Source organism: Ambystoma mexicanum, chromosome 3q, assembly GCF_040938575.1.
Source record: "Ambystoma mexicanum isolate Mex_15411 chromosome 3q, UKY_AmexF1_1, whole genome shotgun sequence".
Taxonomy (NCBI): Eukaryota; Metazoa; Chordata; class Amphibia; order Caudata; family Ambystomatidae; genus Ambystoma; species Ambystoma mexicanum.
In genome coordinates, this window is record NC_090926.1 from 1085858390 (window position 1) to 1085879565 (window position 21176).

Sequence of the window (21176 nt, forward strand, 5' to 3'; positions counted from 1 at the left end):
CGGGGCCACACGCACTCCACCGGGGGTGGCCAGCCACGGCTACTCTCAGCCCGGCAGCAGGGAGGATATGAAGGGAGTCGCTGGGACCAATTAAGGCGCGCGGGTTTGCAGGCTGATACCTTCGTCGCCAGTGTAATAAGGAGACACACAAGGCATAAGGTAAGCTCCTTTATTGTATCAGCCTGAGACCAGTGACTCCACTTTCACCATAAACCTCCAACTGACAACTTCTGGAACTCCCTGCATAAAACAACAAGTCATGGAACACGAGGCGTGGAATCCCACAGCAGTGGTATTCCACGCTCACACATAACATGGAATACAACACTCTTCATCTCCCTTTCCCTGCCTTCAAGCTCTTTTATCTGCACCTCTAAGCCCACTTCTGCTATGTCCGCTGATTGTGCTCCAGGGTCTCTACCCGTTCCTCGACCTCATAGACCCTGTCCGTGATGGCGCCCTTAGAAGTTTGCATTTCCACCCTGAATGCCTTGAGCTCTAACAAGATTGTCTGGACATCGTGTGGCAGAGTTCCCAAGCTGCTGCCGCCATAGCCACACTCCTTCCCTTTCTCCCACTGTATTCCACTAATTAAGGAGGAGAGCGTTTATTACCTTGACTTTATCTTTATCCCGCAGCTGACGCCTATCAGCGAGGCCACTGACTCCCAACAGCAAATCCTGGCTTGTTGCTGCAGAGTTTAATGCACATCCCCAGGGGATTGTGTGTTCCAAGGTGGGGGCAAATCTCCTTGCAACTTCCAATCTGATATATGCGTGCTCTGAGAGGTGCCAAATTGGCCTCCCAACCTACGCACTGAAGATGCCCCCAACATGGTGTCCCCAGGCCAGTTCAAAGTCTCCCAGGCTGTCCGCAAACCGTCAATAACTGAAAAGAGAGGCTAGCACAGCTCTTCAGAGATGTAGGATATGGGTGCATCTCACCTCTCGAGCAAGTTGAACAGACCAGGCTTTGCAATCACTGCCTGGCCTCAAGGTCTCGTGAAGTATGGCAGTCAAAGCCCCTGGTTACATACTACCAGACTCTCTCCATTACTGCCAGGGTACACTCTTAGGGCTCCTCACTGCCACTCCGTGCAGTATAGTGTACTTCCTGGTGGCTCCCTCAAGGTGCCCCTGGAGCTGCTGCCACCTCACTCCTCAACCAAGGCTGCAGTCTGCCCTTCTGCACTGCGGCAGTTCAAGCAGTAAAGTGGGTGTGCCAGTGGTGCGTGGCCCAACTCCTACCCACCATCTCACCTTTTTGTGCTGCACTTTCTTTTACTCCGGGGCCACAGCCTCTCCCCTATGGGTCCTCCGGCATCTTTTGGCTGGCCGTGACAGCTGTTTGCTCCTCCTTCAGTCACCACCTGGGTGCCCCCCGTCCGATCCCTCCTGAGGTAGCCACACCCTTGGGACCTCAGATCCGCTGTCAGACATTCTGCTCAATGCACTCGAACTGCCATTTCACTCTGCGGCTCGCTGTACCATTCGATGGCTCTCTCCAGATTTCAGAGCCCAATTCCAGGCCCCATGTCCTTCTTGAACACCGGATGCGACGGGAACCCTCTCTAGGTGTTCCAAAATACCATGACAACACTGGGGGCTGCCAGCAAGATGACTGGGGGTGGAAATGTAGATATTATAGTTGACGGGGTGCAGAGCTCCAGTCTCACATGGTCATCTTGCTCCACACCCCCAGTCGTCTCACCGTGAGTGACAATTTTAACGTTGAATACACATGGAATGATGAACAAATTTCACAACAAACCAACAAGGCCAAAGATTTGGCAAGCATCAGTGTCATTTCTCTGCATGTCTCTCTGCTTTTTTGTCCGTGTCCCATTAGCTGTGCACATGTGTCTCTCTGTTTCCCCCTCCCTCTCCTCCCCCGTTCATCCACTTTCCTCCTTCCAATCTCCCTATCTCCACTCATGCTTGCAACCTAGGTGTTCTTTTTGACTCTTCTCTCACCTTCTCGCAACACATTTCACTCACCTCCGGCTCCTGCAGATACCACCTTTACAATATTCGCGAAATCCGTCCCTCCCTCTCATTCCATGCTACCAAGCTCCTAATCTTCTCACTCATCTTTTCACGCCTCTTCTACTGCTCCTCTATAATTTTCGGTCTTCCCTCATCTCAGCTTGCCCCTCTTAAATCTATATAACACTCTGCCATTCGAACCCTCTGTCTCCTTACCTCCCGTGACTCCATTTCCTCTTCGCTCTCTCGACTAGGATGGCTACCTTTCCACCTACAACTAAAATTCCACTTTCTCTGCCTTGTTTTCAAATCCCTTTATGGTCTTGCCCCTCCTTATCTCTCCTCCCTTCTCTCCTTCGACTCCCCCTCTCGCTCCCTTCGTTCTGCTGACCACTTCCTGCTCTCTGTACCTCCTTCCCCTTGCGCTTCCTTCCGGTTCCGCTCTTTCCAACTTCTTGCTCCTCTGCATTGGAACTCTCTCCCCCTCTCAATCCGCTCTTCCACTACCCTCATCTCGCACTTCCCTTAAATCCTTCCTCCTCCATTCCCCACCTTGAAGCCCCCCCTGCCCTCTCTACTCCCCCCGTCTTTTCCCTCTTCTAATCCCTCCCCTCCCTTTCCACCTTCCCTTTTCTATTTTACACTCTCTCTCCCTTCCTTCTACTCTCACTCAATCCTTCCCCGCCCCTCCCTTCACTCTCCTGTTCGCACTCCACTTCTTCCCCCTCTCAGTCAATTGCTCTTTGCACTGTTTTGTTGTTGAATGATTCAAGTTGCCACTTTGCTCACATTGTTATTTGTTGTTGTTGTTTTTACTCTGTTTTTTGTTGTTCCATTGTACAGCGCCTTGGTGTAAAGCTCTCTACAAATAAATCAATCAATCAATCAATCAATCCTTGTCATACCTTCTCAAAATAAACTTGAGGAGACATCTAACAAGTTCTTCAGGCCTTCTTTGAGGAAGTTAGAGAAGATAAACGTTTGATGGTTAGGAAAAAGAGGTATTTGTGGAACCTGGGATGATGATGATGATATATTCTTTTGCATGCATTGTTAATATTTGCATATGGTGCCTATGTGGGGGTTGGCCGAAAAGGATTGTCGAAGAAAATGTTGATGGCTCATGTGTTTTCAATCTCAAGTATGATGGAGCATTTTCCTTTGAGTACCTTGTCTATCTTCGTTTCTAACTAGTCCCCAGACAGCTGATCCTCCTAAAACAAGTTTTTCAGACCAGCATACTTCTTGCCTTAAAGTGAGTGTCAATCCTGTAAGTTTATATGATGCCTGGCTGTACTAAAGATTCAGCCATCAGGGCATGCTGAAAGTATGTTCCAACTGTGACATATTGTGGCGTATCCAAAGAACAGACGATGAGGAGAGCCTAACAGGAGCAACCCGACATCCCATGTTTCACTCAGGTGGAACAGCAACTGTGCAAAAACTTCCCTCTGAATTGAAACTAACTAGATATCCCATTTTGCAGTCGGGTGCAACGGTAACTGTACAAAACCTTCATCTAAATGTATATGCTTTGTCGAACACCTACAAGTGCATATTAGTCCATGGGATGAAGTCCTCAAAAGGAGAAATTATTGCTGCCTTTTTATTTTGTTGCTGCGTCTCTTCAATCATACAGTATCTTTCTGGATCATTCAGAAAGTGCAGGTAACCCGTGTTTCTCTTTCTTCACATGTCCCACCATTCCGAAAAGACAGGATATCTCCCTGTGTTCTCTTTTCATCTGACCTGCCAATCAGAAAATACTTGACACCTCTCTCTCTCTCTACATTCCCCTCGTTGTCAGATCAATGAAATGCCAGCCTAGGGGTCGGGGCTAATCCCCCAATCACAGTGTGGATACCTCCATTCAAAGCTTCCACTTGGACTTCACAACGTGTAGGGCTTTATTGGAGAACTAACTACAATAATATAACCACATTCCTCTCGTTTTTCAAGAGAAGAAAGGACCTTCACTGGGATTGCACTAAGGCCCAACCACACAGGACTCCATTTTTCTTGAGGAGAACCTACCTTTTATGGAGCTAAGAAACAAAGCATAATGAATCTGTGGATGCAGTTTCCTGGGCGGTACAAGGAGACTTTGCTATCATCCTCTGACAAAAATAATTATGGTACATGGATTCAAGGTATGGAGGTGGGATCCAACTCATTGCAAAGATGCTTAACACTAATGCTGCATGTCAAGCCTAGAGGATCAAATAGTTATTGAGTCTGGGAATGGGGTTTCAAATACCACCAATGTGTTGCAGTATTTGTAAGAACATGTGTATGTAGAGCCAGATGCTGCTTTAGTGCTAAATCTGTTGTTTATTTTATTGTTCTACTGTTACGTTTAACACCACATCAGAAATGGAGACAGTGTTGAAATGTTTTAACATAAAGTACCAGCCGGTAATTTTGTCCAATTGAATAAATCATACCTGTAACACTGGGTTGAGGAGTAATTTGCATTGAATGTACTGGATTAAAAGACTATTGCGTGTGCTATGAAACACATATACAATATTAGATTATTAGTGATGAAATTACCAAAGTACAAAAGCACCATGAGAGGGATCCAACAGCAGTCTTTTAGTTTACTTTTTCTTTTAGCTTTAGAAACGTGTTCTATTGGCAATTACTATTTAATTGCACCATTGGACCATACTGTGCACATTGTTGTCATTTTGTTAGTCGAGTTAACTGAAGGGGGTCAGTAAAAAGGGGATCCTGCCTGACTTTGACTCGCCGTCCTACATGAACAATTAGTAAGATTGTGATATATCTTGTTAAAAGTGATGATCTAAGTTTCACCACTGGGGGAGTGAGCCAGCATTGTTAAAAACGATAATGATTTCGTATGTGCCAATCTTAGTGAATGCTCGATTGACTTTAAGGTGAGGTTTCTTGTAAAAATATAATAATCGACTTCTTTCACTATTGCATTGACATCTCGATATTGTTAATCTGGGAACTATTTAGAACAAGGCTGATCATTCCCATCAACATTGGAACTAGAGCGAATGGAATGGCTAAGTTAATGCGCAGAATGTGATCACTTTCCCCCACTGGTCTGCAGAGACGCTTAGATCTCATGGAAGAATTAAAGATTCACAGCTCAATAATCTCTTACTGAAGCCCCTAGAGGCAAAGGTAAAATGTTTCACATGTAGGCAAAAGCTTACAATGATTAAATTGCAAATTGGTGATCGCCAAGCACAGTTAGAGAAGTACTTGAAATATCCTGGAATTTTGTGTTATAATTGTCTGACGTCGCATTCTCATAGGGAGGCATTTGAGAATCGAAGTTGCCAGCTTATAGTAGCCATCAGTCGATTTGATTTGCAATATGGAGTTTGTAGTTTATTTCTGGTAATAATATCTGTTATTCCACAGTGGAACAGGTTGTTGCTTCTAGTGGTGTGCATGGATTGATTAATTGGATGATAGACTTGAAAAGCCCTTGGACTTAATGGGACTACTCCCATTGCATTAATGCAAGCTGAACTGGGCATCTTCCCCTTAGACAACCTGTCTCTAAAGAGGGCAGCAGTGTTACATGCATCGTTATGGTTTCAGCACAATAACTCATCAACTTTAACACTAGGTTCTGTTCTTGTAGCGTCACCAAATGCACATTTCAATTGATCTTTGATTAGGCCTCATTTCATTTTTAGAGACCAGAACCTACATTTCGCCCAATGTGTATTCATTCCTCACATTTCAAAGTGATGTAAAACGTTACTGGTATCTTAGATATGTTATGATATTTAATTTATAGCGCGCTTATACACATGTGTTTCAAGGCATGACGAGGCATGGGAAAGGAACAGGGGGGAACAAGACAGCAGTCTTACTAGGCCCAGTGACATTGGATCGCGCAAGTGTAGGGAGAGGAATGGGGGAGAAGTGCCTGGGGAAGTGGAGGGGGAGAAGTGCTGGACATAGGATCAACAAAGCGCAAACAAAACAAGAAAAAGGAAGTGTGGTCAGCAGGGGCCAGTGCAAGAGTTAGGTGCAGGCAGCAAGTGAAAGGGAGTGCCGCTAAGGGGACTGTAGGGTTACAGATACAGCCCTATCTACATGGTTGCCAGGCGGTGATGCAGGTGTGCATCTGGGGGGCAGGGACCTGGGCCTGAGGTTCAGAGGGTAGCCAGGTAACCAGTGCAGTGACAGCCAGGAGATCAGCAGGGAAGAGGAAGAGAGAAGGCAGAAGCAAAGAGGAGAGTCTTGAGATGCTTCCGAACCGGAGAGGGTTCTGCTCAAATTTCAGATGCAAAGAAAAGGACCTAAACACTCATGCCAGGGATATCTAAAGGTCTTTCGAGCGGCATTTGCTCCACAGACTTACCACAATCTCCAATAATTCCCCTATAACTTTCACTCATGCACCTTACATGAAACCAACTTACGACTCAAGAATTGACTGATGAATGGAAAAAAATGCTTGGTAAAAAAAGTATAGGTTTGATAAAGATTTGGAAAAGGAGTATGTTCACGTCATCTACTCACTGTAGGTAGCACAGTAGAACAAGAAAATACAGAGTACTAGCGGAACATGAAGAGAAGCTGTGCCAAGTATTAATAAAGGGTAGCATTTTAGATTGGGTACCTATTGTGTTATTAGCCTAAAATCTGAGCTTATTTATTGACTTAATTGACTATTTAAGTTGTCAACATTTGTACCACTTTTAATCTGTGCATGAGACAGCCAAGGGAATAACAACGTAAATTGGTTGTGGGATTTATACACCCATTGCGGATTACAATCTTTAAACGTGTTGGGTGTTTTATACCCACGGCACCAATATAATATACAACCTGTGCTCTCCAATTAGGACTCGTACCTATGGGAAGATATTTTAAATTGTGACAACAATGGCACTTTCCATTGTCCCCAGTGATGGAATCATGCAGAGAGATACAGACTATAAAATGACGCAATTCTATCAGTAAATGTGTCTTTCCCTCGTCAGAACTGAGGAAATGGACTAAAGCAGTCTGGAGATGTTGTGTCACAGATGCACTAAGCTTGACTACATTTGATGGCAGATCATTGCATTTTTAGCTAGGCAAGGAATCTAACTATCAGAGTGGTTAGCCCATACTATACAAACATGGTGTATTCCTCATCAAGACCAGAGATCAAGGCAGAAGGGTAAGAAGGAATACTTGTAATGTTTTTAGATAGAATCACTTTCAATGATTCTGTGCTGCACCCTCCCTTAGTCCAGTCGCTTCGCGCTTCTTTATTCCCCCTCGCTCTCTTACTTTCTTCCTATCTTCCTTCCTGTCGTCTTTCATTCATTTGTTTCCTTTGTTCTGCCTTTCATTTGCCCTTTCGTATGTCCATTCTTAACATCTATGTACTTCCCTCCCTTCTTACTTTCTCTCTTTCCATGTGTCCACTCTTCTAGCTTGTCATTACCCTCACTCCCTCTATTACTTTATCTTTCATGCTTCTTCCTTTTCCTTCCCTCCTTCCTACGTTCTCTTACTGCCTCCAATTGTTTGGTCTATCTTTTTTTTCGGCAAATTATCCTCTCCCTTCTTTACCTTCTTCATCTCTATAACTGCTGTCTTGCTTCTTTCACTCACCATTCCCTAGTTGATTCTTTATTTGTATTTGTATTTGTATTTTATTGTTTATATAGCACTTTACTCCAAAGCGCTTTACAGTTTAACAACAAGAAAAATATCAAACATAGAAGCAATAAAATATACATGAATCAAACCAGAAAAACAGCATGTGGAACAATTTGCATTTGGGAAGGAAGAGAAGAGGAAGGGTATGGGAAGGAGAAAAGGGAAAGGGAAAAGGGAGTAGAGAGAGTAGTAGGGAGGGTGAAGATCCTAGGGGAGACAGGGAAAGATAAAGGAACAGGAAGATGGAGTAGGGAGGAGAAAGAAGAGGAGGAAGGGGAGAGAAGTCAGGGAGTGGGGTGAAGAAAGAGTGATTTTAAGGAGGAACGGAAGGAGGAATAGAATTATTCCCGCCTCCCATGTTTAATTAAGTCCCCCTTTCCAGCCTTCTTGTCTTGCATCTCATCTTTTTTTATCAATCTTCTCCTCAGTCCTCCTTTCTGCCATCTCTCTCTTTCTACCTTCCTGCTTTCTTCCATCCTGCAGTCCTTGCTATGTTCTTGCATTCCCACTGTCTACTCCCCCCAGTTACACTAACACTAATCCAGCTTTTCCAGACATGTGGAATTTAAAGCAATCAAAACAGAGGTCTCTTTTTACCGGATGTCACCAGAAGTAGTTTTCTCACTGTTGACAACAGATGTTGGTCAAAGATCTAAGACCACAGTGGATCACGATTGGTTCTGGATTTGCAAGCATGCAGTGCTCCATTGCTCTCTTTGCACCCAGAGGGCTGTAATGGCAGCATTCAAAACTGGTCTTACAAACCACTCAGAGTACTGATACAGGGAACCCTCCTGCACCCATCATGCGTCCAAATATTTTATTCCCTCTCGGATTTGGGAGGCAACAAACTTTATCTAATGTCTGTTTTCCAAAGAGAAAATAGTCTTACTTCACCTCTTTGGCTTCTGTGGCAATTTGTGTCTTTTACGTTTAGACACAGATGCCCCACTGCAGCAAAGCAAGAACAACTATCAATGGCACACATCCATCTGAGTAATGATACATCTAATGAAACAATACTTATTTGCAAGGAGTGCTAGTAGTGGCATGTGAGCACATCATACAACATATGGATGAAGAGTTGGTAACCATGTGATTAAACAAACACCCAATTCAAAAGCATACTGGTATGTCAGATGTTACACTTCCATCAGTGTACTTGAGGACCTGGTCTTCTTCCCTATAACCTTCAACTTTTCATTAGATTCTGTTGAGGGTCCCGTCTGTGGTGCGCCAATATTCTGTGCCAGATGATCTTATGTTTTGAATGCATTTCGTTATTTGCATTTATTTCTATTTGTTGAGACAGTGGGATAGTGCACCTACCAGGCACGTTTTGCAGTGGTGGTGCTATAGACCGAGCGACCCTGTAAAATGGTGTTTTGCATAGGTGGGGGTACACTTGTAATGTCAAGAGGAGCAGATGACAAAAGTTCATTAGAACATGGTATTAGGATGACAATGACTAGCAGCTAATTTTGTAAATCAGAAATTAACAGTCATATACACTATATTTACAGCGCTACATGATCTAAACTTGGAGTGTATTCAGGGGGAGGGCACAATGCTGGATGTCCACACTGGTGAACATCCAAGGTAGATGAGTCCTACCTTGGCCTACCTACCTTTATGCAGGTCCTGTCAGAATTGATTTCAAATGTTTTCCTGGGTTTTATGTAGTGGGAAGCAGGAGGGATGTAAACCACTGGAAGAACAAAAACAAACACTTGTGAGTGTAAGCTAGTTGCTGAGATATGGCGAACACAGAGGAATACACTTTACACTGCACCAATTGGTATCAATTCACATAGAGGACCTTTGGAGGAGAGCTGTTCCTGGATAACTTCATTGAACCCATCAGTACTAAGAAGTCTTCTTTCATGGGGAAGCACGGCAGACAGTTTTCTTCAAAATGAATACACTAAGATCATCCCCAAGGTTTTAGCTGCAGTGCTTAGACTGGGGTTCCTCTGTCAAGTTCTGAGTAACTCTGTGTTCACTTCTAGGCAGGGGGGCTAGAAGAGCGCCACTTTGCAACAAGTACCCAATGCATGCTCTCAAAGGTGCAGCCCCTCAGCAGAACTCGACTTTAGGCATCATATGGGATGCTTGCATTAGGGACACTGTTTCAAATGGAAGATTGGAACAGCAGTAGGTTTACACATTAGCCTCTGACGAGGCGTTGGTCGCATCCGACGGCTACCAATTCTATTTCTTTGAACAGTTTTGCAAATGTGTCTGCTGTATAGATGAAAATGATAATTACAAATATGCTTTTCTCTCTTCTATATGCTCACCATTCCGTCACACGCATAGCAGCAAGTGCCCTGTGAATGTGCATGAATAACTCTACTACACTATCTTACCAAGTGATAAGTAGGCTCAGTCTGTAAAGCACAGATTTTACACTCCAACCCCTTATAGGTTAGCTGCCACAAATTGTTTGAAACCTTTTGCAAAACAATCTGAATTGTAAAAGCTCCCAGCCTAGCTTAACCTCCACCTGATCTGGAACTTATTATTAACACAAATACAGTGATTCATGTACAGGACGTGCTCTTAATAGTTGTACACGATTCTGGTCCTAGCACAAAGTTCTCATACATAATTACGTTGTAGCTAATGGTTTTAACATTAGTAGTACAGAAACACAATTTCCACTCCTGTTGATTAAGGAAACACTTCTTCTCAAAGTGGCCCTCACTTTAGTTATGCAAGTCCAGTTTCCTTGAGTAAACATCAAAAACAACCATGTGCAATTCAATGGGCACATATGTCACTTGTGACGGAGAGCAATGACATCAAGGCACCTACATGACAAGATATGAATGCAAGAAGACCGCTGCTCTTGCTGTCCAGGATAGTTTGCAGTTGTATGGCCCAGGTTACACTTGACTTGTTCTTAGTCTTCAAATGTTCTTGTCTTCCAGGATATTCTTCCCAGCTTTGATAATAGGTTTAAGGATTTCAGTCGCTGCTTGTTATTGATGAAAAGGGTTTCTTGAAGAAACAATCCCATTCCTCAAGGTTTGTTGAGAAAATAAAATGTATCTGACTTTTCCTTCTTCGAAGCACTGGGACACCCCAAAGCCGCTAAATCCTCAGCGCATTTGCTTTCTTTTACACAAAGGATTTATTTATATATTTATAGGGTGGTGGTTTACCCTGAGGGTTGGTGGTTTACCCTGGGATGTTCAGAGTTCGAAATTTCTCTCTGTGGCTTTTTTGGATTTATAGGATATTTGCTCATTTGGGTTTCTCAGGTTTCGGTAACCTAGATAGCTTCCCGGCCATTATACATAGTGTTGATACTTCTCCCAGTCCTCCTTTCATAGAGGTTTTTACTCTCGGGTTTCTCGTGCTCCCGTGCCCTGATTAGCTTTTCCAGCAGATTTTCAGAGTATTTGTCTACTCTCACTCCCCCTTTCATAGGGAGTTTGCACGCTTAGGATCTTGTAACCTGTGGAGTTTCCCAGTTAATTACAGTGTTTGTATTTCTCTCGATTCTCCTTTCATAGAGTGTTTCCACTCTTGGGTTTCTCAGGTTTCCATAAACTTAACCTGCTTACCAATTGTTATTTACAAGTTTCGTACCTTGTAGCGGTAGGTTTTTTGTTGGGTTTCTCAGGCTCCTGAAACCTCTGCGGCTTTCCTTGTGGCTACGCACCTCTTCAACCATGGTCTGTCTTGTGCAAAACTCAGTGATGAAGCTCCCTCATATGGTATTGGGTCGGCATCCATTGCTGGCCTTCCTGGCCACCGCAGCTCTCTTGTGTTCATGCCACCAAACGGGACAGAGATCTCTCTGTCTCCACTCCCGTTCTGACCTGGGCTTCTCGGTCACATAGACCCCCAACCTGTAGGCGTTTGGTTATCATTTTCTTCCTCCTCACTGTTTCCACTAGCTCCATGGCCCAATGTGGCTCTGCCCGTCCAGGACCTCAACACTGCGGAGGATCACATCTGCATTGCAATTCCCCTGCCTCCATAGGAGTTCCTTCCTGCTTTACAGCTCTTCCTCTTCTTATACATGTCACAAAGACAACTGAAACAGTGTCTTTCTTCATTGCCTAGGGCATTCAGGCTGTTCAGCATTGTCTGCAGCCAAGAGAGGTAAAGAAGGATTTGTTGTGAAATTCAGTTGTTGTGAGAGATAAAGTCTTTTCCATATCTATATATGCAGACAAGGTGGTTTGGATTAGGAGTTTGACTCCCCCATGGGGATAAGAGACGAATCATCCAGATTCTTCACACACTTCAGTTAGATAATACTTCCTGGATGCCTATTTTTGAGTGCTTGAGCACGAGTGAGGCAGCCCTTGATTATTGGTATGAAGTGAGGAAGTCCAAGAAGTGTGTGAGTCCAGTCCCAGTGAAGTTGCTTCATCAAAAGATAGATTGAACACATTAGTTATCAGATAGACAGTGATTCTGGTGAACACCGAATGGGTTTTGGAGTAGTGAGTGGGGAGAGAGACACACTGACTGTTGGCAATATCCTTGGGGTGGGCAGAGAATAGGGGGGTCACTTGCTACTTTATACGAGGCAGACAAAACTATGGCACAACATTTGTTGAAGGAAGTGTCATGTTGGGAGCAGGTAAAGGGTGAGAGGCGTCTGCCTGCCTCAGGTACAAAGCATTCCAGAAGAGAACACAACAGTTTGGCCACCCTCAGGCTGAAATACAACTCACTGAGAGAGTAACAGACAGACACAAGTAATATTTGCTAAAGGGAATGTTGGAAATGTGAGGATAGAGGGAGAGGTAATGTAGAAGTCAGTCTTTTGTGATTAAATAGAATTAGAAGGTAAAGTTGTTGTAAGTTGTTGTAAGATATCGAGGTGTATATTGAGTGTGGGCAAGCAAGAGCCAGCATGGGCTGAGGGCTAGAGGAGAAATTGCAGGAATGCTAATGAAGAGATGAGATTAGATTTGTGTACCAGTTTGATTTGTCATAGTCAAGAGTTGTAGTGAGGGCAGACTGGGACTCCTTGAAGGAGATAAGAAGTATAGAAGAGTGAGACTTGTGACTGTGGTGGTGGCTTGAACACATCGTAGTTTCCCGCTCCAGCCTAAGTATGGTGATTCAAGGCAGATGGCTTGAGTAGCTTGTTAAGGACAATCAGGAAGTGGACAGCGAGATAAGATTGTAGGTTGACACAGGAGGCAGTGAGATGTTGGGATGGATGAAGTCTCCCTTTAGTACAATAGGTGCCTCAGTGGAGAAGGAATCAAGGAGTTCATTAAGGTCAGGAAAGAAGATGTTGACGGAGCTTTGAACCAGCAGATGGTTGGAACAGTCAGAGTGGTAGGAACCAGTAGTTGGACAGCATTGTGCTTGAAAGGCGATGGGAGTCACATGGCAGAAGAGGGACAGATTCAAAGACCTACTGAGCATACAGACAAACCCCTTGGCCTTGTTTCACTGGTTGAAGGGATTGTGAGACGGTAGCATACTTTGTGTGTAGGGGGCTGGAACTGCATTGCCATGGGGAGACGTGTTTCCGTGATCTGTGATGGCCATAACTGAGAGATGTGAACAGTGAAGTGTGATAAAGGAAAACATATAGAAGAGAGATTTGACTGTTTAGTCAAAGAGTGAGATTAGATGGAGGGCTGGATCCTTTCTTAATAATAAAGAAGTAGGGTGCAGATTATAAAATGATTGCTATCATAGTTTAACCTGTAAACAGAAGCAGCTAAAGAAAACTTCTCTGGCAAAATTACTTTATCCACTACCTCCCCTACCACTTTTTCTGGGCATGGGGGAATGCAGTGCCAACAAACATGTCCACAACACCAGACATGGTGACACTGAATGTGGTAATTTATGCTGATTCTGAGGACATAAGAAATTAAGTTGGAACAATTCTTAGCATCAGGGCCAATCAGGGCAGTTATAAAACTGTATTGGGAAGGACAGAGGATCACTGTACATATCTACTATGTATATGCATAATTGCATAAGGTGGTGATGAGATGAGAATGTACTTCATATATGGACAAACAGGAACATAACATACTCAATTCACCCATGCTACTCTTGTATTTTTCAGAAATTGACAAGAGTGAACATAATACCCCAACCACTTGGACTTATATTGGTGTCCTGATAAACCTTCTATATAAATTGCAATATATAAAGCTACCCCTGTAAGCATATTACACAGTTGAACAACATTAAACCACTACAATTAGATGTTAATGTTTTTGTAACTTGTTCAGTCATGAGAAGGATCCCTTTGTTTTTCTAATGAAAATACATACTTAATTGCACATTATTCGGATCTATTACTTTGGGAAATGCACTGCCATTAGAACATCATTTAAATTATTATGGTTTATGGAACATCCATCAGAGGTCTATGCGCTGAACGACTCCTGTGTTTTTGCACCTTGATGGTTCTCTCACAATATGATGTAATCTTATCTTTTAAACTCATTAAAACATATTTGTTTATTTTACACACCATTATCTTGCCTTTCCTGCTCCGTGTATCATCATTTTTTCGCTAACAAACCTGACAGGTTTCAGTCCTTTTACTCATTGATACACTTTCACCAGGGGCATGCCCGTAATTAAATACTCTTTGAGCTTGTATTTTGCAAGTGTTTTTAATCTCATGGAATCTCTTGTAGAGGTGTATGAATAGTTCTCATGGTATCGGTAAATGGAAAAAAGATATCTCCAGATTTACCGGGCCCAAGCCAAATCAGCTGCCCTGTATGGGGCGGTCAGTTGGGGGTATGAGAACTGTCATAATCTCTCTGTGGCTGAAAAGGTATTTCTTTTTTAAATGTACTCACATTGCACAGTGATGGGCAACCTTTTTGGTGTGGTGTGTCAAAAATCGGCAAAAAATCGAGCATAACTCGCGTGGTGTGTCACTTCCGACAAAAAAACATAATTTTGCGCAATTTATAGTTTAAACTACAAAAATGTATAATTGCAATATATAATTGTATTTAATAAAACAAAAACAAATTATTTAACATACCTGCTTAGTAACTTCTTTGTTCATCAGTCAATTTCGTATGTTGCCCTTGATATTATTGAACTTGTTTGCGGTGCCGTGAACCAGGGCTGTGGAGTCGGCTGCTTCCAGCTCCACGTTCTCATCAACATGCCGCTCCAGCTCGCCCCTGCTATGAATATTCCTAGTGACGTGAGGGCGAAGATTATGAATATTCATAGCGGGGGCGGGCCGGAGCGGCATGCTGATGAAGACGTGGAGCTGGAAGCAGCTGACTCCACAGCCCTGCCGTGAACTGAGATAAGTGAGGGGGAGGGCGAATTCTTTAACTAACCTGCCTATTAGTGACTTTTTTGTTGCTGAATTTCATTGGCTAAATCTTCAATTGAAGGTTGGTATTTTGTACACTTCAGGCCCAAGCAAGCGCTACTAACCTCATCTGTCAATCTGTTTCTTTTGTTGGTTTTGATATTATTTAATGCTGAGAATAAGGTCTCACAAAAGTACGTAGAAGGAAAAATTGTGAGTAAAGCTGTTGCTATATTTGTCAGGGTGCTAAAAGTGTCTGGTAGTCTGTTCCAGGCACTCCAAATTTCCTGTTCGTAGTGGCACTCATCTTTATTCTCCAAGCGGCCCCTTTCCAGATTCTCAAGCTTTGACCTCAAGTCGACAAACACCTGAGCCCAGATGCTGTCTTGAAATTCTGCAAGCTGCATCTCCAAATCATCTATTTGCATCCATTGGAAACCATTTAATTCCAAACTATTGTAGACTACTACATCAGGATACTTAATTATTTTCATGGTCTGTTCTAGGCTTCTAAATTGACTAAATCTATCAGTAAACTGGTCAAGTAACGAGTCTAAAACATGCTGGTACTTCATATGCAAGAGTTCCACTTCATTTCGTACAGCTGCACTGGCCTTCTCAAAATGCTTTTATACTCGAGGAAAATACTTATACGTTTTAGTTTCTACATCTCGCTTGAAAATGTTTACTTTACTTTCAAAAGCTTTTATGTATCCGAACATAACATCAATACTTTTGCCAAAACCTTGTAACTTTAAGTTCAGTTCATTAACATGAACTGAGAGATCTGTAAAAAACATCAGGGTGTTGACCCACTTATCATCATTGAGCTGAGGAAAGTTTCTCAGATCCTTCTCTTCAAGAAATACCTTAATTTCTTCAAAGCACTCCACAAAGCGCTCAAGAACCTTGCCTCGGCTCAGCCATCTTACATTATTGTACATCAGCAGTCCACTGTAGGTGGAATCAACCTCCTGTAAAAGTGCTGAAAATTCTCGCTTTTGAAGGAGGCGAGCAGCTATTAAATTAACTATTTTTGTAACAACTGACATTAAGTCATTTAAGTCAGTGAATCCTGCCTTGGCACATAAAGCCTCCTGATGGATAATACAATGAAAAGGCACAATCAGATGTCCAATAGCTTCTGTAAACAATTTCACAAATCCAACTTTTTTCCCCACCATGTTTGGGGCACCATCTGTCGTCACTGACACAACTTTAGATATATCAATGCTTAGGTCGCAGAATCTTTGCATAACAACCTTACATATTTCGCTTCCTGATGTACTTGTTGGCACTGATACTAACTTTATCAACTCTTCTCTCATTGTGTGACCATCAGAATATCGACCAATAATGGCCAACTGAGCATGCCATGTGACATCAGTAGTTTCATCAAGAGAGATGGAAAAATATTTACAATTCCTTATGTCACTCTTTAATTGATGTTGTACGTTTGTGTTCAGTCTCATTATTCGGTCTTTTATGAAATTTCTACTGAGTGGTAACTCAGATATTCTCTTAATAATTGCATCTTTATTCTGCATATCGTGAAATAGAACTGGCGCACATTTTAGGAGAGTTTCTTTAATAAATTCTCCCTCATTAAGCGCTTTTGCATGCTGAGCTATGGAGTGAGCAATGCTCAAACTTGCAGAGTTTAAATTTGTAGAGCCTTTTATAAATTTAAGGATGGAGTTAGATTGGCTCTTATAAAGGTGTAGCTTCCTGGAAATGTATTCCCTCCTTTCATCCACACTTTTTTCCAAGAGCTGGGAATGATTAGTTTCAAAATGTCTATTTATATTCCACGTTCTGCTTACTACCGTTTCAGTACATAGAACGCAAAATGATCTGCCATTTTTTTCTATAATGCCATACATCTCGCTCCATGTCTCTTGAAAGGGTCGGCCACTGCTACTACCACTCCCTTTACTTAACCTTTGTTTTTTATTTTATGGGTGCTCCATCAGTGGGCCAGTGACAGCAGATATAATTATAGATAGCTTGTTAGGCTAGTTAACCCCTAATTGGCTAACACAACCTCCCCCTCACTTATCTCAGTTATTGTGGGCAATTACAAGTCCATGGCACCCCAATAGTTGCTGCTAATGGCGCTCACAGTTCCCCTCGGCACTCCGCTGTTCTCTGCTGTGGTGCGGTTGTAACCGGAAGTCCCAGGAGTAGACTCTCTGTGCCGGAGTTCAGGCCTACAGACAAAAGGGGTTGAAACTTTTATTACTATATGACTACAACTCCCAGCATGCCTGTATACAGCCTACGGCTCTGCAGCTACGCCAAATCTAAAACTCCCAGCATGTTGCACTTGACTATATAGTAGTATAGGTTATGGTGCAACATGCTCGGAGTTGTAGTTTTGGCTCAGCTGCTCTGCTGCAGAGCCAAAACTACAATGCCCAGCATGATCTTATACAGCCTATGGCTCTGCAGCAGTTCAGTTTAGCCAAAACTACAACGCCCAGCATGCCCTGATAGGTTTGGGGTCTGCAGCAGACCCCAAACCTAAGTAGCATTATTGCTAATAATGATAATCTTTCCCCACTTTCCTTCCCCTGCTTACTGTGAAGGTCAGTCTGGTAGCGACTGCATTGCGGCCTGTCTGGAGAGAGGCGTGCACTGTTCCCGTGCTCCTCTCCTGCGGGTCCTCCCTAACGTCCTCGCCGTGCTGCCTGTAAGCATTTTTGCCACATAACATACTGTGCTGGTTTCGTTGTGCCACAAGAAAATGTTTATTTTCCACTCTACATACATGTACCCCAAATGCCACAAGTTCTTGCACATTTAAGGATTGACAAAGTAATACTGACAGACTACACGTGGCCTACTAAAGTGTGCATTGCAGAGTGTCTAAGGCTGCAGGCAAGATGATTCACACAGCAGTCAGTGCCCTGAAATTCCTTATGTTCATGTTGCGGTTTTTAAACGTCCACATTTTCAGACCTTTGCAAAAAGGATGGGGGCAGCCCCGGGCACCGATGGGCAAGCTTCTATAAAGTAGCAGCACCATAGTTTGAGTTATATATACACACGCGGGACTTTATAGGAAACCTACCCACTAACCAGGGAAGGCCATGGCCTGCCAGGCCGGCCTCAGCCTATCATTCACTGCACAGCGTCGGCCAACACGACCAGGGCGGTAGCACTAATTTATGCAAGGGTGCTTTCCTGGATAGCGCATCTTTTGCACTGTGGTCCTGCTCCACTGAAATATGCATGTGGTCTTAATGAATAAGATTACTTGCACATTTGGCAAACAAGTGCAAATAAAAAAGGTGCAATCTCGGCACTTATTTTTTTAATTTGCACTTGTTTTTTAGAATAAGCACGTGTTGTCCTGTGACAGTATGCCTTTCTGCGTCCACGGTAGCAACCTTCCTTTCTGTACAGGCGTCTGCAAGCAGCGGATCGTTAAACCACACAGAATAAGGGTTTACTGCCGTCATCCATTTACAAACGTGTTGCTTGCAGAGAACTTGTGCGGTCATTGGCCAATAAGAGACTTTTCAGACATGATTCTACACACACTCCAAACCAAATGGCACTGCAGGTTTGCCCTGGGACGGATGCAGCATTTCTACACACGCTCCATAAACCGCCACACCAACCGCACCACAAATGTGCAGCAATGTGTCGTCACCTCCAGTCAGGAAGACAGTAAGACACACGACTCACCAGAAGCTCTCACCACCCTCCTTTCCTGAGGCCTCCTCTCTGGTTGTGCCGGCCCCTCGCCCTCGAAGGCCCCTTTAGCTGCTTGTTAGTAGAAGGGCCCGAAGTCAGAGGCTCCGGTGGAGCACTATCAGGGCCAAGGCTGCCCCACAGGCCTCAATGTGTACTGTCTCCAGCAGCGCACCGACAGTTGTGGGAGCACTGCACTACCAGGGCCCAGGGCTGCTCCACAGGCCCCAAGGTGTACTGTCTCCAGCAGTGCTGGAGACAGTACACCTTGAGAAGCGGTCGACACCTCTCTCACATGACGAGAGGTGCCCGACTGGCTTCTAATGGAGCGGACTCACGCGAGCTCTGCACTATAAGGCCAAGAATTGCAAGCAACAAGTAAAAGTTGCCTTGGCCAATACAGAACAGTGAACAGTGTACTTACTGCAGCGGACTAAGTAGGAGGGAACATTTCTTTGGCCTGCTCTGCTCACTTTTCTTTCTCTCTGGTGGGCAGGGCAGGGCAGCTCAGCACAGCACAAACACGAACAACACGTGCAGGACGACGATGGAATAGACTAGAGAAGTGTGGATGACTCATGCACCCCACCCCCACGCTCAACTCATTGGCTGCTGCCTGCATAGATACAGTAATTTCATTGGCTGTTTGTCAGCCATTGGCAAACAGCCAATGACATTACTGTATCTAGGAAGGGAGGGAGGGAGATTAGATCTTCGGTCCGCTGTTTGCGCACATAGTGATACTGGCGGGGCCACCCCTCAAGCGCCCCGCCAGCCTCCAACTTAAAAGGGTTACGTAAAGTGCGTGGAGCTAGGAGCTCCACGCACTTTGCTATTGGCAAAAACAATGCAAAATGGGATGAGCCCCGCTGTTCCAGTGAGCCGACCCATGAATAGGAATCCTATTCATGGGCCGGCAGCAACAATAGGAAGGTAATTGTCACCACAGCACCCCCTGCTGCTGGCAAATACAAACCGTTTCAGAAGAACTTCTGAATGTCTTCTGAATCTGTGACAACACTCGCACCTGGTGGGGGGTTCCTAGATAGGGGGGCGGCGCCCTGCCGCCCTATGATAGCGGCCGCCACTGCCGCCCCCCCTACCATTCCTCCAGCACAGATTCTTTCATCCTCGGCAGCCGTGCAGGAGCCGAGGATGAATCGCATGAAATCCTGCGCGTGTCACCCCAAATGGCTACGCGTGTCAGCACTGACACGCGTGTCATAGGTTCACCATCACTGGCCTACTAGTTGCCCTAATCCTCTGCTCTTTTTGGAATTTGGCTTTAAACCAATTATAATTCGTCCTTTTATAAAGCACTTAATACCGTGTGGTTTCCGAGCGCGGGATCCGGATTCGTATTTGTGTTGCGCTGTGTTGCATTGCTTCCAAGACAAACGCGTTACCCCTGAGCTATCCTTCCTCCCCAATTGATGATGACCTTAATTTGAGATCAATATTATACTGGATAAGGATTTGGGCTTCCCCTGGGCAAATATAGGGAGTCATTTTCTCATATATTGAGTATAGAAGAGGGGATGTTGTTGCCATGGTCTATGCATTGAAAGCATTTTTTATATAACCTGAATTTGAGCAATTTGTGGATTCATCTCTCTTGCATCACTAAATTGAGGGCAGCATTGGTTAGGAGAGTAGCATTAGATTGTAAAAGAGGAAAACCTGTAGACGCATGCACTAGTGTATCCACAGGAGCAAACTACCTGGAAAGAAAGCATGCACTTGGCTTTGAGACATATCTAGATGATATCATTAGCCCTTTGCATGCACACTCGTTTTAAAGATGAGATTCAATGTTCTCGATATCGCCAGCTTTACTTGCAAATGGTCTGGCCAAGGTATGATGTGTGCCCAGCATGTGACTTGGAAAAAGAATGATAGAAAATGTACTGGCGGCACGGCAGGAATCTCACTACATTTTCACAAAGGACCCTTTATTAGACTGGGCAAATGTGCATTCCCAAAGACAATAACGTGCCCAAACCTCAGTGCACTTAAAGCCTGCCACTAGTTGCAGGATCACAGCTACAGACAAGCACACTTACTGGGACCACTTTGAGCATTTTAATATCATGCAGGCCCCCAGCATCAAATAGACATCGTCACTGATCCCACTTTAGGCAAATTGTGGCAGCGCACGATACCAGTTTCATCTCACACACTTCACTGTCTGTGGGGCTGTGAGATCACACAATTCAACACTTTGAACGTCATCATTGTAAACTATTGGCACCATTTAAAGCATGCAGACAATTTGCAGGAGCTCAGATTTTTGATCCTTGTTACTGGGCCATTTAAGCATGTCCAGAGTCTGCAGGCACACAGCATTGATATGTCCATTTTGAGCAGTTAGTTCGGGGCTGCAGGAGACCAGTTCAGCTTGCATTGGAATCTGTTCAGGACAGCCCCGTGCCACAGTTCAGTGGCCGGAAAAGCTGCTGCCGGGGGCCACATTGGCCCAGTACATTCATGGTGGGCAGGCAGCAGCACAGTATAGGTGGCAAGGTGGCAGGCCGTTGCTGTTCCTGGAGTGGCAC